General features: G+C 38.5%; 1 protein-coding gene across 5 annotated transcripts in view; it reads right to left on the bottom strand.

Annotated features, from left to right (window-relative positions):
• IP6K1 (inositol hexakisphosphate kinase 1) overlaps window positions 1-15,510 on the bottom strand; it is a 79,815-nt gene extending 64,305 nt beyond the window's left edge. For 3 of the 5 annotated variants that reach the window (XM_056805055.1, XM_056805056.1, XM_007499863.3), the window contains exon 1: window positions 14,509-14,870. The gene's annotated coding sequence lies outside the window, so the exon portion shown is untranslated. The other 2 variants (XM_007499865.3, XM_007499864.3) reach the window with 2 other exon arrangements.
• Between the last annotated feature and the right edge of the window lie 968 nt (window positions 15,511-16,478).

The following is a 16,478-nucleotide window of genomic DNA, read 5'->3' as shown; positions in this document are numbered from 1 at the left end:
TCATGAATAGCCTGCACCAATGTTAATTAAAATGATATTCAATTAATGTATAGATTTACCCCATTACCAAATTGCTGTCATTCCATACCAACCAATATTTCAGAAGCAAGTTAATCTCCCCAAAGGTGACTACTCTCAACGGTGTCTATTCCTGGACTGAGGCAACTCTGGAATGTGACTGGGTCAGAGCTGACCTGGCTAAGGATGAATATCACAAACATGCTTCACCACTCTATAACCAGCCTCAAATGATCCCTATAGGATCCCATTATCATAGATCTAGAGTTGGATTAGTCCTTAGAAGTTAGAGACTGTCTCATTTTATGAATGAGGAAACAGACTCCAAGTGTTTTGTTGACTTGCCCAGAGTCACGCAGCCATCCAATATCCACGGCATGATTCAAACACAGGTTTTCTTGAATTCCAGGTCCAGACTATCCACCACCACACTGCCTAGCTTTGATATCCGGCAACAATCAAAATCTGGTCAAATGTCCTGCTCTCATAGATGTACCCTTCACTTTTTATATCTTTCTCATAAATTGATACTGATAATCAAGTCAACTTAACCTCTGCTGCTATGAACAACCATAGGACTAACTATACTTATACTATTATTTACTATAGTTCTATTCAGAAACTGAAGATTTCCTAGGCCAAAGCTCCCTTCTCTGACCATTCCCTACTCTTTAGTTTGTTAACCCTATCCCTCCACCTCTGTTTTTCTTATCCCACTAATTTTTCCATTCAATTATTCTTTCATTCCCCCATCTTTCCTAGAGAAAAAGGAACCATTTCTCAATTGAAATATGGCCAAAAGCTATCTAGAGTCATTCTGGGGAAAAAAATGCTCTAAATCACTACTGATTAGGGAAATTCAAATCAAAACAACCCTGAGATACCACCTCATACCTATTATACAAGCCAACAGTACAGAAAAGGAAATCGACAAATGCTGTTGTAGATAAGGAAAAATTGGGACACTAATGTAACTATTGGTAGAATTGTGAACTAGTCCAACCATTCTGGAGAACAATTGGGAACAATGCCCAAAAGGCTATTAAATTGTGCATACTCTTTGATCTGGACATACTTACTATTAGGTCTGTATCTCCAAAAGACAACCCCCCCCAAAAAGGATCTATTTGTATAAAAATACTTGTAACGGATCTTTTTAAGGTGGCAAAGAACTGTAAACTATAGGGATGTCTATCATTCGGGGAATGGGGAACAAGGTGTGATATATGATTGTAATGGAATATTGTTGTGCTATAAGGAAATATTGAGCAAGATGGTTTCAGAAAAACATAAAATGGCTTTTTGTAAGAACTCATGCAAGGTGAACAGAACCAGAACATTGTACACAGTAATAGCAATACTATAAGGATGATCAACTATGAAAGACTTAACTATTCTGATCAAGACAATGATCTAAGACAATTCTAAAAGATTTATGAAAAATGCTATCCACTTCCAGAGAGAACACTGATGAATTCTGAATGCAGATTGAAGCATACTTTTTTCCTTTATTTTTCTTGAATTTTTATCTGGTTTTTTTTTTGCAACATCAATTATATGGAAATATTTTCTACAAAATGGATAATCAATATCATATTGTTTGCTTTCTCAAGGGAGAGAATTTAGAACTCAAATTTGTTTAAAAAATTTTTTTATTGATAATTTAAAAAATTTTCCCATGGTTACATGATTCATGTTCTTTCCCTCCCCTCCTCCCACCCTCATCCCCCCACAGCCAACACACAATTCCATTTAGAACTCAATTTTTTAAAAATGAAATGTCCTGGGTTCAAATTTGCCCTCAGACACTTCCAAGCAGTGTGCCCCTGGGCAAGTCACTTACCATAGTCTAAAAAAAAGCCTAGCCCTTACCACTCAACTGTCTTGGAACCAATATTGATTCTAAGGTGGAAGGTAAGGGTGTTTTGTTTTTTTTATTCTAAAAATTTTTATAGGAAGTTGGGAAATATTTAATAAAATAATAAAAATATATCAAAAAAACTATAATACCCAATCCCCAAAAAGAATAGATGAAATTCTATCCCTCTTTTTTACAGTAGAAAAGCAGACTACAAAACGTTATATACACTATCAGATTATCACCATGTATAACTGATTATGCTTAACTGCTATTCTTTGTTTTAATGGAGGGTCATTTGGGGGGGGGGGGGGGGAGATTAAGTGGGGAAGAAACAATACCAAGAAATTACTGTGGTATAAAAACACAAAAGGAAGAAAGGTTGAGTATATCTCCGACCCCCCCCCCCCAAGAGACTGTCTGCTTCCAAGGGCCAGTATGAAAGAGCCCTATCAAGAGGATACTCTGAGGTTCTTAAAGACTATGTCAATGAAGGGCATTGTTATAGAAGATTTTACCAAGCTTGGAAAGATATGGAACAAGGTTTAGGTAAAGACTGTATCTGTTTTCTGATGATCTGTTTAACTATTTACAGAAATTTTCATCCCAATAGGTTGACATATTTGGTGATGAAATTCTTTGGTCATGGAAAACTATTTTAAATAGAAAAACACAAAATTGCACTTAGTTCTATGCAGGCCCATTCCATTTTTACAAAAGTTGTTAAGAAACACATTTTTGGACCACCTTTTATAAATTTACTTAGTAACTATTACTCTAAAACCTTATCTAGGGAACAGTTAGTGGATATACTACTAGGAGATCTGAATTGAATTGGATTAATCTTTGCGTTCTCAATAAAAATAAAGCCATAAGATAAAAAGTTGAATCTTTTTCAAAAACAGAAGGATAGCTCAGGTTCTCGGAGAAACAAATAAAGAAGTAGGTTAGTTGTTTTTTATCATGCATTCAAAGGCAATAACAGACATTTGGTCATCTCATATTGTAGTGTTCTCCATTTGCAAAAAGACTCTTACTGCATTTATGTAGCAACATCTACTGTAAAGCACAAGGATGTAGAGAAATTCCACAAAGAACTAGGTAAGACCATCCAAATTAAATTAGTGTATACCTTAATACTTAGTGTCTTCAATGTAGAGGTAGGCATAAGGGAACACAGTGAAAAAAATGATGGAAAATATGGCTCAGGAGTAAAAAATGAAAGATCACAATAGGCTACTAAATACACATGTGTCATGCCTACATATCATGATTTTTTTGTCACAGCAAATATTGATTAAACATATAATAAGATAAACACTAGGTAGAATGTAAAGAAAACAAGATAAATTCCCATTTTATTTTTTTAAGACCCTGCTGTACAATTCAATTGCAAATTCTTTTTAAAATAAGTCAGGAGGCAGTGGACAAAGTAGTCACTAAATAGCATTATTTTTTAAATCTATCATAACAAATAGGAAATGACTTTGAAGAGTCTTTCTCAAATTGACTATTATAAAAGCAAAGATAATCAATACCAAATGGAATAAAATGAGAACAGTATGGAATTAAAACAATTTCTACTTGACCTATTCAAACAAACTGATACTAAAAAATGGAAAATGTTTAAAATAACTGACATTGACACAAACCACCATTTCTTAAATTTAACTAATATAAATCAGTTGCCTCAATGAAAAGAACAAGTATCTAGAATGTTTTAGGCAGTATTCAATTTTGTAACCAAGTAGAAAGAGATGGCAGCCCAGGGCAACACCAGATTAGAGTAGTTTAAAATCTTAAGGATGGGGCGACTAAGTGGTTTCAGTCTTAGAGATAGGAGGTCCTGGGTTCAAATCTGAACTTGGATACTTCCTAACTTTGAGACTCTGGCCAAGTCACTTATTCCTAATAGCCTAGCCCTTACCACCTGTCTTCCTTAGAGCCTATATTTAGTATTGATTATAAGGCAAAAGGTAAGGGTTTTTTGTTAGGGTTAAAAAACCAAGAAGGAAAACAAAAGAAAAATATGAAAGATCTATAAAATTTCTCTAACAAACTCTTTTCTCCATCAAAGACAGTACAACATTAATGTTTCCAATATAAGGAAACAGAAATAGAACCAAAGAAAACAAAGCAAGAAAAAAGCTGTACTAGACAAAATAGGTCTATGATTCAATTAAAAAAAAAAACACTAAGTGCCTACTCTGTGCCAGGCAAAAAGTCAAAAGGTAGTCCTTGCCCTCAAAGAATTTACAATCTAATCTGTGCTGGAAATAACAGTGGAGAAAGTACCAAGGGATTAAATCTTGAGATATTTGAAAAAGTGGCTATCAGATGCAGGGGGGAGAGGGGACAAGCTTTATTACCTCAAAAAGAGGGCTAAGAAAATATTAAAGAACTGACACATAAGCCTATTCCTTACCATCTATATAAAATCTTTATTAGAATAATCTACACACACACTGAAGAAATTCTTGAAGGTATGAAAAAGTAAAAGGCAAGCTTCTGCAAATGATCCTCTACAATAGAATACCTCTTTATAGCCATACAACTGACTAAAAAGTATAAATAATTTCTGCCTACTGGGTCATTTGTTGACAATAAAAAAGCATTTTTGTGGGGTCAGCAAAATACCACTTTTCTCCAACAAGGTATTTCCTTTGCATATATAAAAATCATATATAAGATTCAGTTGTTTTTTCTTAACTAATTTTATTTTGTTACAAGAGGATTCTATACTGGCAAGAAGTAGTATCAGGAAATGACTGTGGTATAAAATATAAAGTTATCAATAAAACATTTTTTTAATCATATAAGATTCCTTGAAAGATTTAACAAAAGAAGTTAATTTAATAATTGCTTCGATTAGTAAAATGAAATGAAACATACAGGAACAATATGCTCAAAGATGTCTATCATTGTCATGGAGGACAATGTCCAGCCCAGAAGTCAAATGGAATACCCTATAGGGAGTGGTTTATAAAAGATGTTGTGCTGATGGCATCATACCCTAGAACAGTAGAAGTTAGCATCCTAAATGAGATCCATAATCACTAACAACGTTTTGGCTTAACTACTTACTCACATGGGATAAATCAAATTATTATAAGGTGTTGGATGAATAACCCATAAAGCTGATGTCTCAGTATACAGCTTACACCAAAATGGCATCTTGACAATGAAAGCCAAATAGCCTTTGGGAATCAAATTCTTTTAATGACCTTAGAATGTTTCTTCCTGAGCAAGATGTATCTTTTCAACACCAAAATTATTCTTGTGCTATGTGACTGAGACATGGAATATTAATGTAAGAATGCCTGGGGTCACCCAAAAGTCAATAGAATGACAAAGTGACCCCATTGGGTAAGCTACAACATGTTACCAAAGGATTGCATAAAATAAGCAACATTAAGAATGTCATCTTGATTGATGAGGGAAAATGAAGGTGAGAGAAAAAAGGAGGGACAGTCATAGAGCAAAAACAATGTCTAGTCAATAGTCATGTGCTCTACCAGTTCCCACACAATGTCAAATAATCTAAAGCCATAGCATAAAGCACCTGAGGTACAACCTCTATAGAGGATTTATTGAAAGGCATTTACTGAGAGATACAAATAGATGAGTTGAGAGATAATGTAGTTGTAATCTACATCACTGGAAGAGTAACCATACCCACCAACAAGTAACAACAAAGATGTCTCAGCAAAAAACTCTAAATTGGTCAGTATCATAAAAAGCTGATCAGAATTCAAGCAGTGACATAAACCTAGTGTATCTGTCAAGACTCTGAGAAGGATGACCTGTGTTGATGATTAGTGAGAAATCTATTGTACAACTTTAAGAGATGTTCAAGTGTGGCCATAGTTGCATAGTTACTTCTATCATAACTCAATAGAACATTTTCCTCTGCTGGCCAGTGAGTAGCATCACAAAGGCTAGTTTCTAGAGCAATGTCCAGTCCCATACATACCAAATTAAGTCACTGCAGAACTAGCAGATATAGCATATAAAAGGCAGTTATGAAATCTTACAAATACTATGTATTTGGAGGTCTGGGTGACTTTTTGGGGGTGCTTCTTGTTTTAACTATCCAACTTCATTACCAAAACACAAAACAATTCCCAGTATGGTGGTTTGACCAATAATGGGAAAAAAAAATTGTTTTGGCTCTTGCTTTCCTTAAACAAACTGTAATACTCAGTTTCCTTAAATGTTCATTTTTGCATTTCCTTAATCCAACAATTCTTATATATTAGCTAGTTCACATCTTCACTAACAGTGAAGATCGATACCTCAATTTCCTTGTCTAGACCACAAAGAATAATTTAGATTCCATGTTGGAGAGCTTCATGTGGAAGGTTAGACAACCACTTGATGAGTAAGTGGAAATTCATTTCATGCATGTTTTGAACTAGCTAATGGGATAATGGCTGCTGAAGTTTTCCTTTCAATTCTCAAAATTATTTGATACATTTCAGGTCAAGGGGAAGAGCCTTTATTTTTAATAAGAGATGGCATTTTAGTTGAACTTTAAAGGATACTTCTTGTTCACTCCCCTTACCTCCTTTGCTAGTTCAATGATATTCTCCTAACCTCTACATAATAAGGCTTCCCCATAAGGGTATCTTTGATCTTCTCCCTAGTCAATTTCTTACATTCTGATGGTTTCAATTATGACCTCCATGCAGATGACCCCCAAATCTATGTTCAAGCTTCAGTCATCCCTCTTGAACTAGCATTCCTCTAGTCTGGTTATCATCAACTATCTGGTGGATATCTCTACCTGGATGGAGAGCCTGTACCTTAAATTCATCACATACACAATAATACTACCCATCTACCTTTATCAACTTTTCTATTTCTATTAGAAGCACCACTTATCTTCCCAGTCATTCAGGATTAAAAAAAAAAATCAGAAGTCATCCTTGATGCCATTGGGAAGGGGGTGGGGGGGTGGGGGAGAAAAAGAAAGGGTTTCTTTGTTTCTAATGAATGATGTTTGAAAATGACCAAATACAATAATGTTTAAAAAAAATAAAATTTAATTTTAAAAAAAGTCATCCTTGATTCTTCCTTCTCCACTGTCTAAATCTAATCAATAATATTAAGTATATATATTTTTTAATAGTCAATCCAGCTATCTGCTCCTGTTCACATATGGTGCCACTACCCTAGTGCAATCTTCACCACTCTGGAACCTTTATATTTAGTTAAGGAGAAAGAGCATACTGTTTACATTAGATCAAAGAAGAGATGTTAGAAGAATAAAAAATTGACCTTGACTTCTCAAAGATTAGAGAGATTAAATTAAAGATTAAATCACTGGAACTACATTCCTCTCCACTAGAAAACTGAACTCCATTCTCAAAACTACCATAGAATTTTAAAGAACTGCTTTGGCTTCATCTAGCTTAGTAGAGGACTCCCCAAAGTTCTTGGATTTCTCCAATTCTTTTCCCCTTTTCCAACTAGGCATTAGGTGTTGCCTTCTACCACTAAAATGGAAGCTCCTTGAAGGCAGGAGTGAATTACTTGATTTTATTTGTATCCCTAATTGAGCACAATGTCTGGGAGAGAATAAGTCCCTAATAAATCTTTTCTTTATGAATGCATGTAGCAATAATATAAGTAAAAAAGGAACAAAATCAGAGGAAGGATAAATTACTGTAAGCTTAGGGGTGAGGGATGCAAGAATGACTTAGCATTTGACTATGATGAGGTAGAATAGTTCTGCAGACTGGTGATATATGTATGTAAAAATCTAAAAAAAAAAGAAGTTAACTTGTACAGGCACTTACAGGCAAGCTTAGCAGAGTGCACAGAATGCTGATAGGTACAAGTAGGATCTGGATTCAAATCTTGCCTTCTACTCTTACTAATACTACCTTTTCTGTGTCTTGGTTTCCTCACCTGCAAAAGAGAGCTAAAAATACCTATAAGTATCCACCTCTCAGGGTTGCTGTGAGGATCAAATGAGATGACACACTGCAAACTAAAATCAGGAAGTATTTATAAAATACTTACTATGTATAAAGTACTGTGCTGTGTGGGGACACAAAAGTGTGCACAATATTGTCAGCTGCTATCATTACTGAAAGAGCATAGGAGATGGGAGTAAGGAAATGGGTTCTAGTCTCAGCTTTACCACTAGGTTGGTGTGACCTTAGATAAGTCACATGATTTGTCTTAGGTCTTAATTCCCTTTTCATCAAAATGATATATCTGCCTTATTACATGAAAGCAGGCACTCTAATACATTGCATTACATTAAAACTGTAAGTAAGTAAGTAAAGTAAAGTAAAAAAGTAAGATTTTATTCTAAAAATCATTTAAAAAGTGGGGAGGGGAACTATTTAATACACAAAAGTATGCTGTTTCTTTGTAAAAGCAATAAATTATAAACAATCTGTACATCCAATAACTAGAAAATGGCTGAACAAAATATTTATTCATTACACTGCATTGCTAAAATGGGATATTAACTGTACCAGAAAAACAAATACAATATGAAGGAAATATGTAAATAAGCAAAGTAATGAAATTAAATCAGCAGAAACATAATAAAAACACTAACAAACGTCTATTATACATATGAATACACAGGCAAAAATGGTAGAAATTCATCCTAAATTGTCAAGGAACATAAATATTTTTTCATTTAATTCATCTAATTCTATTTTTTTAAATACTAAGGATTTACATTAAGATTTTACTCCAGTTTACAAGTTAATTTGTCACTGTTAATGGTTAAGTGTATCATTTAAAAAATAATTGCTCTGCTTTAACTTCACAGGTTTTTATACACTCTAAAATAAGGTTGTATGCAAAAGTACTTTGAAGAGCTCAAGTGCTATACTAATGTAAGGACAGCAGATAGGAATTCCCAGGTAAGGAAACCACCTCTACCCCAAAACAAGTCTGCTAGCACCTTCTTCTGCAACTTAAATCTTTAGAGAATTGCCTGGGAGCACTGATAAGCAAAGGGACTTGCCCAGAAAGGGACTTGCCCAGATTCACATAGCCAGTAGGCCTGAAATGGGACTCAAATGCAGACCTTGGCTTCAATCTATATCCATTATATACTTATCGCTCATGAAGAAATAAATATATATTAGATAGCATGATTGGGCAAATGGAATATTCTAGTTAAGATACACTCCTACAAGATACTCCCTGTTTTGCAAATTCTTTCTAATAAATTAGGGACAAAAAAATACAGTTCATAGTAAAATCAAACAATTGTTTTTTGAGGATGCTAAAGGCATTTGTGGGGCAGCTAGGTGGCAAGGTGGATAGAATTCTGAGCCTGTCAGAATGACTCATCTTTCTGAATTCAAATCCAGCCTCAGATACAGATTCCACTTGAAGACATACTGGATAATCCAACTTTTACTGTTGCCTATAAATATGTAAATGGTATCAAGCACTGAGTGAGAGAATATATTTCTAGCTTACTTAACATCCTTCCCTACATCCATATGGATGTAGTCTTTCTAGTTTCTGACTAACAAGTGTTTGAGGCCCAAATAGCTTTATAGAAATTAACCAATTCTCCTTTTCAATATAGCCAGTTTCTATCACTTATGCTCATGTTGACTGAAGGATTACATGAACAAGAAACAGGAAGCAAACTAAATGGAAATTTACAGGAAACCAGAATAAGGATTTTTTAATCCTATAGTTAAATTTGCTAAAATATTATTATTTTTAAAAACTGCTAAGTCACCTCCAGTTTTGGTTGCTTTCTCCCTTAGAAGATTATCCAAAGAAATAGTATTGAGATAACCAATGGTTGACTTTCATGTTCTTAACCTAAGCTATAGCCTTTGACACTATCTTTCATCTTCTCCTTCTTGATATTCTCTTCTCTCTAGGTTTCCATGTCACTACCCTATCCTGGCTCTCTTCCTACCTGTCTGAGCACTTCTGTTTTCTTTGTCTAGGTCAAGCCTGCTACTAGTAAGGGTCCCACAGGGTTCTTTCCTAGGTCCTCTATTCCTTTCCTTCTAAAATATTTTACTGGGCGATCTCATCAGCTCCCGTACATTCAATTTTCATCTCTATGGTGATGATTCTCAAAGCTACTTACACAGCTCTGACTTCTCACCTAACCTCCTGTCTCACCTCCTATCTAAATGGATATCCTGTAGATATCTTAAAACACCAAGTCCAAAACTGATATAATTGTCTCCTCATCAATATTCCCCCTCTCCAACTTCCTAACTCTCTTATTACTGCTAAAGGAGCCACCAGCTACCTAGATACCCAGGCTCACAACCTATCATCCTAAACTCCTTCTTCCTTACTTCCTGTGTCTGAAATTGTTGCTATGGCATGTTGATTTCACCTCTGCAACATCTCTCCAACATCCCACCTTCCCTCTTCTGACACTGCCCCCACTCTGGTAAAGACCCTCACCACCTCACACCTGGACCATTACAAAAGCCTGGTGACTAGTCAGTCCACCTCACATCTTTCCCCTGAGCTTCAACTATCCTCTCTTCAGCTATCAAACTGACTTACTTAAAGCTCAGTTCTGACCATACCCCAACTGAACTCCAGTGGCTCCCGAACATGTGTAAAATCAAATATATAAAATCTCTTTGGCATTCCACATCATTTATAAACCTGGCCCCTCCTATTTTTCCAGTCTTCTTTGAACTTTCTCTTCCCTCCAAATTGCCCTACTCCTGTTCCAAAAACATTCTCTAATTCAGTGACACTGGCTTCTCCCCAATTTTCCTCTTTTTGACCTCTCCCTATTCTGGGCACTTTCACTTCACTCTAGGCCTGAAATCCTTCCCCTCCTCATCTCTGCCTCCAAATTTCCTTTAAGCCCTGGATAAAATTCCACCTTCCATAAGAAGTCTATTCTTGACTTCCCTTGATGTGAGATGCCTTCCTTCTGTTAATCATCTCTAATTATATATATATATATATATATATACATATATATATATATATATATACACACATATATATATCTTTGTTGTATGTAGTTGTTTTTATATTGTCTCCTTCATTAGAAGATGAGTTCCTTATGATCCAATGTAATGGAATTTGCCACTAGTAGTAATGCAATGATCCACGACAAACCCAAGGAATATGGAAATAGTTATCAAGTAATAACATTTGTATAACCCAATGGAATTGCTTGTCAGCTCTGGGAGGGGGAAGAAAAGGAGGCGGGGAGAAAATGAATCATGTAAACATAGAAAAAAATTTTTTTTTAATTTAAGTGTCTGGTACGTAAAATAAATAAATGAAATGAAACTAAATTGTGGAACCATTATGATTATCAATATATTTTATCCAAGTAAAAAGATACACAAAAAAAAAGATGAGTTCCTTGAAAACTGGGACTGTCTTGCTTTCCATTTGTATTCCCAGCAATTAATACAATGCTTTTCACATAGCACTTAATAAATGCCTCATTTGTTCATTCATTCATTCAAAGATAGCTAGAATACCATCTCCTCCTTATTTAAGCACTCCCCCTACTCTCATTCTTCCCTCCCACCAAAAAAAGAAAAATCCATGAACTTCAGAAAAGCATATCCTGGAAACAAATGGCATGCTATAGAACAGGTGAACTACTTATTACTCAAAGGTGCCAATATTCAGCCAATGGTGCAATCTAGAACATAGATTCACTTTCCTAGGTCTCTTACAGCTAGGTCTGAGCAGAACTCAAAAGGGATTATGTAAATACTTCAGAATTTTATGAACTTGGAATTCAAAGTTAGTTCTGAGTGTCATTTAAGGGAAAGAAAGGGGAAAATTTGGGATGATCTAGAATTCTTAATCTTTTTTTTTAAATATATAAAAACCCTTACTTTCTGTCTTGGAATCAATACTGTATATTGGTTCCAAGGCAGAAGAGTGGTAAGGGCTAGGTAATGGGGGTTAAGTGACTTGCTCAGGGTCACACAGCTAGGAAGTGTCAGGTCACATTTGAACCTAGGACTTCTGTCTCTAGGTCTGGCTCTCAATCCACTGAGCCACCTAGCTGCCACCCCTGAAACTCTTAATCTTAAAAACAAATTTCACTTGCAGAGAAAGTATAAAGGATGTTTTTGTTCCTTTATGAGAAAACATAAATACTTGAGAAACATTTCAACTTGTGTCAACAAGTGCACATTTAACTGGTAGGCTGAATTAAGGGATAGGAAAGTAAAGATGTTTTCTTTGCAATGAAACTTTGAGATTAAAGTGAAGGAGAAAGTAATTCTTACAGTAAAATAGCTGTATAGTGGCATCTGTTTCCAGGATCCTATTTCAAAACCCTCAAGTTCACAAACCAAAATGAAGACCAAGAAATGACTTTCACAAAGAAACAGATAGTCCCTTTTCTGGCTTCTGCACAATCTCTATTTTAGCACAGTTTGGACCTGGATTTATGGTTAAATGGAATTCAGGGTAGCACTGTTTTTGTTTTTCTTGACCTACACAGATATATTTCCTGAACCTGCTGTAACATCACATACCAATAAGACAGCTTCCAACTGATGAAGCTGGCAGACAACTCTTATTTCTCCAAAATGGAATCATAATTACTCACATCAATGTTCTATGAAGCAAACAATAACAGGAAGGCCCTACTATGTTCCTGAGTGCTCCAGTTAAGAGCAATATGAATATTTAAAATGGGCTATCCACAGAAACTGAGTACCTCATAAGTATATGTTCTGTGTGTGTCTTTGGGTAGGTGTATGCAAGGAAGCAACATAAGGTCATATAGTATAAGGTACTCTGAAATAAACAAAGACATGGTTAACACAAAATCAAGAGTCTGAAGAGACATTTTTCACTTCAAGGAGAAGCAGGAACTACCTTTCCAGGAGTGACAAGAGGAAAAGAATCTCTTTTCTATTTTACTACAGAACAAAATTATGATCTTGAGAGCATCAGGCCAAGTCTGACTGTGCTGCAAGATGCAGAAGCCAGCTTCCCACTGGGCCAGCACATCCTAATGCACTGCACACCCTGCCCTGGATTACTGGGCATTCACAGGGCTACTTCTGCCTAAGAGGAATAAGAGAAAAGCTCTCACCCACACTGAGGCAAGTCCCTGAGGAAAACAACCTGCTAACAACCACAGAGTTCTGAGACCAATCTACCATCCCAATAGGGAAGACAAAAAAATACGTAGTCCTCTGCTCTGAGAGCAGATCCAGTCAAGAAAGTGAAGAACATAGCATCCTCTCTTCATTGCACATAAGAGGCCTTCTACATCCTTTCAATTTATATGTGTGTATATATGTATGTGCATCTATGTAGCTCTATATCTTTACATAGTATATATGCTATATGTGTATATATTTACACGTGTACAGACATGTGCATGTATATCTCAAGTTATCTGTATGCACATGTATGTACACATACATGTAAGTGTGTCTGTTGTGTGTCTTGTATGTGTGTACATGTGTGTACATTGTCTTTATGTATGGATCTACAAAGTATTGACTGTAGATATATACTCATGTACATAGAAAATACATGTCTATATCTTCATATACAAACATTTATCTATACATCCACACATGTGTATACAGTATCTATCATGGATATATACCTAGACATATGTGTATATTCATGAATATATTAGCACATGTATACATGCATATATGACACATGTCTGTATGTGTCTACATTTGACATGCTATATATGTGTATTCCTGTACAGGCATATGTGCATATGTAGATGTAGTAGCATACACATGCATGTGTATATACACATCTATAGATGTGCCTACATAGTATCTATTGTGTATATGTGTACTTGTGTACAGATATACACGTGTATGTATACAGATGGATCAGCATACACATGCGTATGTGGGCACATACATGTACATATGTAGTATCTCTATGTGTTTGTACTTTATCTAGTGTGTGTCTCTGAACATAGATGTGTATGTGTCTACGGGTAGATTAGCACGTACATGAATATATGCGCAAGTATATACACAGGTCTACACGTTGTTTCCCACAAAATGTGGGCAAGAATAGCCCCTGCTTCCCATGATTGTTGTTAGGGAAGATCAAATGAGGATAATTTCTGCAACCCGTTTAGCAACGCCAGCGCGTAGTAGGCCCTACAGAAATGCCAGCTATCATTATTATTATATAATCTCCGTTGCCTAGCTCTGGCCTACGGCTTCTCCCCTGAACATCTCCATCTCACAGCCGCATCCCCTCCACTATCCCTCTATTTCCTCTCCAGAGCTTTCTCGGTAATCACGCACTCTCCCATCATGCTCCCCCTGAGGTCCCCTCACCTGTAAATGGGAAAGCCGATTCCCGCAGCCCCTCTCTCTCCGAGCCCCAGCGGCCTTCCTCACTCCTCCCCCCTTCCCATCCTCTTCGCCTCCTCTTCCCTTCTGCATCCTATTCTCTGCACCCCCACCCCCACTCATCCCTCCTTCCATCCCCCGCCTCCGAGGGTTCCCCATGGGGTGTAGAGCTGGGTAGCCCACTCACCTCCCTCCTTCGAGACCCCCACGGCTCTTCCGTGACCTCCCTGCCCCTCAGGGATAGCGGTTGTTCCTCGGCCCCCTCCGCTCGGCCAAAAGCCCCTGGCTCTCGCCCCGTCACTACGGGCTGGCTCCCTTCCCGTGACTCACCCGCGAGGCTCTGGTAGCTGGCGGCCTCGGCTTCCCCCCGGGGGCTAAGCCCCCCGGGCCTCCAGGGTCTGGCCCGCCCAGCCGACAGGCAGGCAGGGCTGGCGACTAATCCCCGACAGTGGCGGCCCTTCAGCGGCCGCTCCGTCCCAGCTCCCGACTCGGCCCAGACTGGGTACGAATCAACAACAAGATGGCGGCCAGCCGAGGGGGCGGGGGCCTGGCGTCATAGCAACCATACCGGCAAGGAATACGCCCCTCACCGGAGCCGCTTCCCCAATCACAAGCCGCTTCGCCCACCGGTTGGGGTCAGCGCCCCCTGCTGACAGGTAGCGCGGCCCGTCAGTCCAAATCCTCCAGCATCCCCAGCGCCTACTCAGGTCCGCAACGCAAAGGGCACGTGACTATGACGGGCCTCTGCGCCTGGGCCCCGCGCTACTAATTTCGTGGGCTGCGCGAGCTTCCCGGGCGCGCGACGGCGGCTAGGTCATGGGCCTGACTGCGGTGCCGCAGGCCTGGCTGGCCCCAGCCCTGCCCTCAGGGAGGTGCCCACAACCCGGGGCCCTGCTGCAGGGGAGCAATCCCCTTCGTTACTCCTTTGGTTTTTTCCATGCCGACGCCATACTCTAGACCATTTGTAGCCCCCATCAATGTCAGTTGTCACTTCCCATTCCCTCCACCCCTCATCACCCAAGGGGTCAATTGCATCCCACGGGGCCGTCCCTTCGAAAGCCCGCGAAAATGTCCAGATAGGTTCTGAATTGGGTAGAGGGGGAATTGAGGCGAGTGGCCCAAGCAGGTGTAGACCTGGACGTAGATAGCCCTGTCAAGTGGCCTACAAGTGCCGCGACTGGCTTCTGCACCGTAAACCTACCTGTCTATACATACAGTCAGCTGGACCGTGAGGCTTGGGGGGCTGGGAGGGAGGGAGGGGGAAAGTGAGGGTTTTTGAAAAGCTGGGAAGAGTCTCTCCCTGAAAGAGTGCGCTGAGCTCCAGGCAGAACACCTGGCTTTGAACCTTGACCGTGCCACTTACAACCTTTGTGACCTTGATCAAGTCAGTCACACCCCGTCCAACCCCGCCCTCCTTTCAGAGTTGAAATTTCATCATTGGAGACAAGTAGGTGTTTAGAGGATGCAGACACTGCAGATAGAGGACTCTGGACTCAAAACACTTGGAAGAACAGAATGGTATTTCCTACCTAAAAAAAAAAAATTCCCCTCTCCCTTTTTTTAAACCCTACATCTGTGCTTAGAATCAATAGTGTGTTTTGGTTTCAAGGCAGAAAAGTGGTAAGGGCTAGGCAATGGGAGTTAAGAGACTTGCCCAGGGTCACCCAGCTGGGAAATATCTCCTTTCCACTCTTTTTTTTTTAACCCTTACCTTACATCTTAGAATTAACACTGTGAATTGGTTCCAAGGCAGAGAAGAGTGGTAGGGGCTATGACCCTGGAGGTTAAGTGACTTGTCCAGGGTTACACAGCTAGGAAGGATCTGAGACCATATATGAACCCAGGAACTCTTGTTTCTAGACCTGGCTCTCAACATACTGAGCCATCCAGCTATCCTGCCCTTCCTCCCCCAGTCTTTTTATTCTTCCACTGATACTATATATGAAACTTTGAATCAGGGTCCCAAAGATGGTATTTTAGACTTGAATCTGGATCTCCCTGGATTCAAGGGGAGCGTGCTTTCGTCTATTTCTGTCTCTCACCATAGTCTCTCAAAAAATCAAAATTTTATACAACTCGCAGGACAGTAGAAGCAAAGCTGATTGGTATAAGGAAGCTGCAGATTATTACCAAGGATAATTTGTCTGTGGGAAGTGATACAACAAATCCATGATGTATGCTCAGAGAAAGAGATGGGTCAACTTGTATAGCAAGAGCCAGTGATAAAAGATGAAAGGCCCTGGGTTTAAATTTGACCTCAGACACTTCCTAGCTGTGTGACCCTTGGCAAGTCACTTTAC

This window comes from Monodelphis domestica, chromosome 7, assembly GCF_027887165.1.
Source record: "Monodelphis domestica isolate mMonDom1 chromosome 7, mMonDom1.pri, whole genome shotgun sequence".
Lineage (NCBI taxonomy): Eukaryota > Metazoa > Chordata > Mammalia > Didelphimorphia > Didelphidae > Monodelphis > Monodelphis domestica.
The sequence above is the reverse complement of the archived record's forward strand: the minus strand, read 5'-3'. Positions and strand labels throughout refer to the sequence as shown.